Raw genomic sequence first — 8,432 nt, forward strand, 5'->3', positions numbered from 1 at the left:
CCTTCAAACTGCTGTTTTCGTAACCACGTTTTTTCTCTGCAGATTATTTTTGAAGAGTTTTTCTGTATCCTTTTGAATTTTAGACATTTTTCTTGTGTTCTATGGCTGTTAAATTTTTTTCCATGTTTGTATTCTGTCTTCTATGGCTCTGTCGCATGTCATGTTCCGCTATCGATGTTTACCGTTTCCTCGGTGGTTATCCGAGTTTTATCAGTTCTCTCATTTTTTGCCACAGTTCTGTCCAGTTGTTGCTGTTGATCTTCGTAATTTCTTCTATTATTTCTTTATTGTTTAGTTGCAGGTACTCTAGATCTGTTCTGAAAGGTCTGTTGGTTTTCTTGATTTTGCTTTGATTTGGAGAAGGTGATGATCAGACTCAAAAACTCCTTTCCTAGTTCTTACGTTCATTGTTTCTCTAGCGTTTTTCATGGATGCTGATACTTGGTCTATCTGAAATTCTCCTAGAGCGTTGTTTGGGGATTTACAAGTTACTGGTTTTCAGTGTGGTTTCTATAATTGCATTAACATGATTTCCAGCACAACATTCCTGCAAAAATTTATGAAGTTCTCTCCATTTTTGTTTGTTCTCTTGTGAGCCGTGTGTTTCCAGGTCATGTCTCGGAATTTTCTTTCCTTGCCTAACTGGGCACTGAAATCCCCTAGTAACACTTTTAGGTGATTCTTGGGGATTTTTCTGGTAGTTTCTTCCAGATCTTCCCAAAATTCCTCTATCATCGCTGTGTTCTTCTTGTTACAATTACTTGTGGGGGCATGTGCACGAATTAGTGTATAGGCTTTGTTTCCAGATCGTATCGTGAGTGTTGAATTTTTTTCTGATTTTGAGGTGAAATCTATTACAGAGTCCACTATCGATTTGTATTCTACAAATCTTGTTCTGAGGAGTTTGAGATTACTTCCTGTAATGGTTATTATACATTCTGTAATTTTCCGAATCAAAGTGGTTCTCACCTGCGAATCGCGTTTCCTGTATTGTCATGATTTTGATGTTGAATTTATCCATGGTGTTTGTTACTTGTTTCAATTTACCTGGCTTCAGTAGTGTGTTTGTGTTGAGTGTTCCCATGTAAAATATTCTCTTTGTCTTGAGAGTTTTTGAGAAGCTTCGATTATTCTCTTCATGTTATGCGTGATCCCCTGGAATTCGACGATCAGGTCTATTACCCAGACTTACTGACTGGGGCCCAGAGTAGTGGATTCTTTCCCATTGTTCTGTCTTGATTATTGGTTTGTGTTGAGGTTTCGGTGATGAAATCACAAAGGATTTCACATAATTTCGACTACAGTTTTTGAGTTCCAGATGATTCAAACACAGCCGAGCTCACAGAGCCAACAGACGCTGAATAGAGTACCAGTGGCTACCACACAGACGTGTCTGGATTTTGGAGCTTCACCTGTCATTGACTATATAATGACAGATCGGGAATTCAGGAAGGCTGTGAGGGACACACGTGTATTCAGGGAATTCTTTGATGACACTGATCATTATTTAATCTGCAGTGAAATTGGGATTGTGAGGCCGAAAGTGCAGGAGGTCAGGTCCATTTGTAGGAGGATAAGAGTGGAGAAACTTCAGGATAAGGAAATCAGGCACAAGTACATAACAGCGATCTCAGAAAGGTACCAGTTAGTTGAATGTAGTCAATTACAGTCATTGGGAAAGGAATGGACAAGGTACAGGGACACAGTACTAGAAGTGGCTAAAGAATGTCTTGGAACAGTAGTGTGTAAAAGTAGGATGAAGCAAACAGCTTGGTGGAATGATACAGTCAAGGCAGCCTGTAAAAGGAAAAAGAAGGCGTATCAAAAATGGCTACAAACCAGAACCCAGGTAGACAGAGAAAGTTATGTTGAAGAAAGAAACAAAGCCAAACAGATAATTGCAGTATCCAAGAAGAAATCGTAGGAAGACTTTGGAAAAAGGTTGGAGACTATGGGTCAAACTGCTGGAAAACCATTCTGGAGTGTAATTAGCAGTCTTCGAAAGGGAGGTAAGAAGGAAATGACAAGTATTTTGGACAGGTCAGGAAAACTGCTGGTGAATCCTGTGGATGCCTTGGGCAGATGGAGGGAATATTTTGAAGAGTTGCTCAATGTAGGTGAAAATGCGATCAGTAATGTTTCAGATTTCGAGGTAGAATGGGATAGGAATGATCATGGAAATAGGATCACATTTGAGGAAGTGGAAAAAATGGTCAATAGATTGCAGTGCAATAAAGCGGCTGGGGTGGATGAAATTAAGTCGGAACTCATCAAATACAGTGGAATGTCAGGTCTTAAATGGCTACACAGGATAATTGAAATGGCCTGGGAGTCGGGACAGGTTCCATCAGACTGGACAAAAGCAGTAATCACACCAATCTTTAAACATGGAAACAGAAAAGATTGTAACAACTATAGAGGTATCTCTTTAATCAGCGTTGTGGGTAAAATCTTCTCAGGTATTGTTGAAAGGAAAGTGCGAGTATTAGTTGAGGACCAATTGGATGAAAATCAGTGTGGGTTTAGGCCTCTTAGAGGTTGTCAGGAGTAGATCTTTAGCTTACGGCAAATAATGGAGAAGTGTTATGAGTGGAACAGGGAATTGTATCTATGCTTTATAGATCTAGAAAAGGCATATGACCGGGTTCCTAGGAGGAAGTTATTGTCTGTTCTACAAGATTATGGAATAGGAGGCAAACTTTTGCAAGCAATTAAAGGTCTTTACATGGATAGTAAGGCAGCAGTTATAGTTGACGGTAAATTGAGTTCATGGTTCAGAGTAGTTTCAGGGGTAAGACAAGGCTGCAACCTGTCTCCACTGTTGTTCATATTATTTATGGATCATATATTGAAAACAATAGACTGGCTGGGTGTGATTAAGATATGTGAACACAAAATAATCAGTCTTGCATATGCGGATGACTTAGTTGTGATGGCAGATTCGATTGAAAGTTTGCAAAGTAATATTTCAGAGCTAGATCAGAAATGTAAGGACTATGGTATGAAAATTAGCATCTCCAAAACGAAAATAATGTCAGAGGGAAAGAAATATAAACGGATTGAGTGCCAAATAGGAGGAACAAAGTTAGAACAGGTGGACGGTTTCAAGTACTTAGGATGCATATTCTCACAGGATGGCAACATAGTGAAAGAACTGGAAGCGAGGTGTAGCAAAGCTAATGCAGTGAGTGCTCAGCTACGATCTACTCTCTTCTGCAAGAAGGAAGTCAGTACCAAGACTAAGCTATCTCCGCACCGTTCAATCTTTCGACCAACTTTGTTGTATGGGAGCGAAAGCTGGGTGGATTCAGGTTACCTTATCAACAAGGTTGAGGTTACAGATATGAAAGTAGCTAGGATGATTGCAGGTACTAGTAGATGGGAACAATGGCAGGAGGGTGTCCACAATGAGAAAAACTGGGAATGAACTGTATAGATGTAGCAGTCAGAACGAACAGGCTTAGATGGTGGGGTCATGTTACACGCATGGGAGAAGCAAGGTTACCCAGGAGACTCATGGATTCAGCAGTAGAGGGTAGGAGGAGTCGGGGCAGACCGAGGAGAAGGTACCTGGATTCGGTTAAGAATGATTTTGAAGTAATAGGCTTAGCATCAGAAGAGGCACCAATGTTAGCACTGAATAGGGGATCATGGAGGAACTGTATAAGGGGGGCTATGCTCCAGACTGAACGCTGAGAGGCATAATCAGTCTTAAATGATGATGATGATGATGACCTGTAACCCTAGGCAGGGGCCCTCACAGGGTGCTACCATCCGGAGCCAGATGGGCCCAGTTTTTTTTACTACTCCTCCCCCTCCTCCTTCCTCATCACTTGCGAGATGAGGCCCCGGGCTTGGGACCGGCAGTGGCGGAGTATATTAGCGCTTGTTTCTTGATATCCCAGTTCTTTGATTGAGGACACTACGTCATTATAACAGGCTTATTGTTTGTCTTGCGGTACACTCTGAAAGAAGCGTTTTTACGAATCATCTTCACTGGTGGTATATAGCTCAGAGAGGACTGTTGTGCAATATGGGTGGATTTCATTGTGCCGCCACAGTGCGAGAAGTGATATTAGCACTACGTCAATCTTGTCCATACACGGTCGCAATATTCTACCACCAAAGAGACAAGCCCAGCTGCTGATGTTGTATTATCGTAGCTTCCTTGGTAGATTTACCACAATTTTCCGTTTCCGTAGCAATGATTTTAAGCTACATCGCGGTTTCCAAAATTTTTTCATTCTTACAGTGCAACAATAGAGTTTTATCAGTTCACAATATCGCCGACTTTAGTTCTGTGCGACGTAATGTGGCGTGCAGCCATTAGTGTTCAAAATTCTACCATTACTTACGACAATTATTTTCTTTTTCAGACATTGTCTCACAGCGAGATTAGTTCTTACATTTATTCTGATTACACACACGAGTTTAAATTTTTATTGTGTCGTATATTACGTGTGGCACGCTACTGACCAGAAAACAATTAGAAAAGATGGAGAACCAGAGACTGCAGACACAGACGCATCCGACTCCGACATGCCATTAAATAATGAAAGTGACGTTACGGTTGACTCTAATACTAACGAACAACACATTATTGACTATGGTGGTGACGTAAATTTAGAAAATAGACCGTCCACCAGTAATATGCCTAAATCTAGTTCTGAATCAATTTTGCTGTCTGACGTCATGTCTAACGACATGGCGGGGCTGGAACAGCTGCACATCACTAGTATTGCCAGTATGTTCGATGCTATTATTTAACAGATGAGCGAACAAAAGCACGTGCTGACTGACAAGAAAAATCAGATGGAATCCATTCAGAATCAAATGACACAAGATAAAAAGGACATTGACGTACGTATCGGCCAACAGATGACGTCTACACGCGATGCTTTGGAAACAGTTCATAACGAGACAAAATTAAATCAGCTTTAGCTGCACTCAGAAAGTAAAACTAAACTTTGTGTAGCCGTGTTGAGCAGATAAATAATAGACTGACTGGACAAGTGTCCGACCTCAACGCGAAATTTTCAGAGCTTTCATTACAACAAGAAAACACAAATAAAGATGTTACAGATATCCAAGAACAAGTGAACGATCTCAGCAAAACATGCCAGTCAGTAGTTACTCAGATTAAATCTTATCCAGCAGTGCATGATGATATAAAAACGCGTATTGTCAAACAAGGTTGACACAATTGACGAACAGCTTTCTGATAAAGTAAGACTACGCACTGACAACCAATTCTCACGCATCAAAGACTTGCACCCGGCGAACGGCTTTCCCAACGGGAGGCCCTAGCCACAGGACATTTACATTTTAATAGAGAATGTCACAGTTGGAAAGAGCAAAAAGACAAACATTTTGACAAGTGCTTGCAAGAAAAATTGCCTGCTGTTGTCCACGACATGCTCGCGGAATTTATAAACAACAACAAAACCATAATCAGTCAAGCAGTACAATCTGCCGCTGCGCAATCGAAACCCTTTGACTATTACGTTCAACCAGTGTGCAATGACGGTAACAGCAACCAAAATACACACTTTGGCAATGAATACATGTACATTTATGACGCATACACACCGCGCACTACGTACTCACAACAACAACAACAACAGTACGCATCTCGAAATGACACATAGTACTGCAGTCTTGATAATCATCAACAACAATTTCCTTGCCATTTGCCAGTTGAATCTTACAGTAATCATTCTGAAACTAAACATTTCTACGTATAATGCCAAGGAAGAGGAGAGCCTAATAAAACACAGACAGTTTAAGCTATTTATACGTAAAAATAGAACCGTACATTCTATCACCTTTCTTAAAGCCTCCAGAAATACATATCCTCGTACGTGGAGTGACTGTACGAGGATATCTTATGTTGACGGTTATATCCAACGCGACGCAGCTGAATGGGCGTATGATGAAGCCGACAGATGCCTCACGTACGAACAATTTGAGTGAGCCTTTTTATCTAAATTTTGGTCACAATCTGTATCATAATCTATACAGGAACGACTTCGTAGGCAGATTGTGGATTCTGAACCATTCAATCGTGAGCACGGCAGTTAGCGCCGGTGTTTTGAGAAATATTTAAATATGGGACATTTCCTTGACGAGTCGGTTGCACGTGCAACATCCTCCGCACACTGAAGGCAAGACTGCCGTTTAATATAAAAAGAAAAACTTCTGCACATACCAGACAACGACGCAGCGTATTTTCTCACAGTGCTAGATTCTGTTGATATGCATTACGAAGACCAGTGTTCCGTACGGCAAAACAATTGCTACAATGTTTACACCAGCGCCAAGAAAATACGCAGGGTAGGCAACCCAATTCTGACGCGCCGGCTGCTGTCGGTCTCGCAAGCCAATGAACCAACCGCTTCAAATGGCAAATGTATATACACAACAGAACCAATATGCTCAACACAGCACGAACAGAAATTATAACACTTCTTATTCTACTGGCGGCAATCCAAATAAGAGACAGCGCAACAGCAGCAACAGCAACAACAACTACTACAAAGATAATATACAGACACTACTGGCCATTAAAATTGCTACACCACGAAGATGACGTAATACAGACGCGAAATTGCGAAATTTAACCGACAGGAAGAAGATGCTGTGATATGCAAATCATTAGCTTTTCAGAGCATTCACACAAGGGTGGCGCCGGTGGCGACACCTACAACGTGCTGGCATGAGGAAAGTTTCCCACCGATTTCTCTAACAGCAGACGACCGGCGTTGCGTGGTGAAACGTTGTTGTGATGTCTCGTGTAAAGAGGAGAAATGCGTACCATCACGTTTCGGACTTTGATAGAGGTCGGATTATAGCCTATCGCGATTGAGGTTTATCGTATCGCGACATTGCTGCCCGCGTTGGTAGAGATCCAATGACTGTTAGCAGAATGTGGAATCGGTAGGGTCAGGAGGGTGATACAGAACGCCGTGCTGGATCCCAACGGCCTCGTATTACTAGCAGTCGAGATGACAGGCATCTTATCCGCATGACTTTAACGGATCGTGCAGCCACGACTCGATCCCTGAGCCAACAGATGAGGACGTTTGCAAGATAACAACACTAACACGAACAGTTCGACGACGTTTGCTCGTATCAGTTCGGAGACCGTGGCTGCGGTAACTCTTGACGCTGCATCACAGACAGGAGCGCCTGCGATGGTGTACTCAACGAAGAACCTGGGTGCGCGAATGGCAAAACGTCATTTTTTCGGATGAATCCAGGTTCTGTTTACAGCATAATGATGGTCGCATCCGTGTTTGGCGACATCGCGGTAAATGCAAATTGGAGGCGTGTATTCGTCACCGCCATACTGGCTCTACCCTTCATCCGATCGCTGCGAAACCCTACATTTCAGCAGGGTAATGCACGACCGCATGTTGCAGGTCCTGTACGGGCCTTTCTGGACACAGAAAATATTCGACTGCTGCCCTGGACAGCACATTCTCCAGATCTCTCACCAGTTGAAAACGTCTGGTCAATGGTGGCCGAGCAACTGTCTCGTCACAATACGCCAGTCATTACTCTTGATGAACTGTGGTATCGTGTTGAAGCTCCATGGGCAGCTGTACCTGTACACGCCATCCAAGCTCTGTTTGGCTCAATGCCCAGGCGTATCAAGGCCGTTATTACGGCCAGAGGTGGTTGTTCTGGGTACTGATTTCTCAGGATCCATGCATCCTATTAGCGTGAAAATGTAATCACATCTCAGTTCTAGTGTAATGTATTTGTTTAATGAACGCCCGTTAATCATCTGCATTTCTTCTTGGTGTAACAATTTTAATGGCCAGTAGTGTATATATATATTAGTTAAGGATCACCGGACATTACACCATCTTCTTCTGTGCGGATGCACAAACAGTGCCCCAACTCTTACGGGAATCGGCGGTAAAGCAGCGAGTAATATGATGGGCAGGGGCACTATGAATATAGTGCGGGACAATAAGTTGCGAATGTGGGTCTCACGGGAGGCGTGGAGGAGGTGTCCCTAGAGTCGCCCTGTCGTCTGTGCCCTCGGTGGCTCAGATGGCTAGAGCGTCTGCCATGTAAGCAGGAGAACCTGGGTTCGAGTCCCAGTCGGGGCACATATTTTCAACTGTCCCCGTTTTATATCAACGCCTGTACGCAGCTACGGGTATTCATTTCATGGTAATAATAATTATAAGAATGGTAACAAAAACTTTAAGAGAAACAAAAATAACTATCAATCCCCAGCAAACCAGTAACAGACCTGGAGTAACGTCAACCACGCTGCCCAGTATCAAAACACTGCGACACCACCGCAGCAAAACAATAATAGGGGCCAGTGGCAATTACCGCCGAAAACTCAGAACTAGAATGCTTCTGTGAACCTGCAGATGAGTCAAAACATGAAAACCCAACGACCGCCACAGTTC

General features: G+C 42.7%; 1 non-coding gene across 1 annotated transcript; it reads left to right on the forward strand.

Moving 5' to 3' along the window:
• Nucleotides 1–8,045: 8,045 nt before the first annotated feature.
• Nucleotides 8,046–8,120, forward strand: Trnat-ugu. The gene has a single exon. It is a non-coding gene; the product is annotated as a tRNA-Thr (tRNA).
• The last annotated feature ends 312 nt before the right edge of the window (nt 8,121–8,432 follow it).

Source organism: Schistocerca piceifrons, chromosome 9, assembly GCF_021461385.2.
Source record: "Schistocerca piceifrons isolate TAMUIC-IGC-003096 chromosome 9, iqSchPice1.1, whole genome shotgun sequence".
NCBI classification, from domain to species: domain Eukaryota; kingdom Metazoa; phylum Arthropoda; class Insecta; order Orthoptera; family Acrididae; genus Schistocerca; species Schistocerca piceifrons.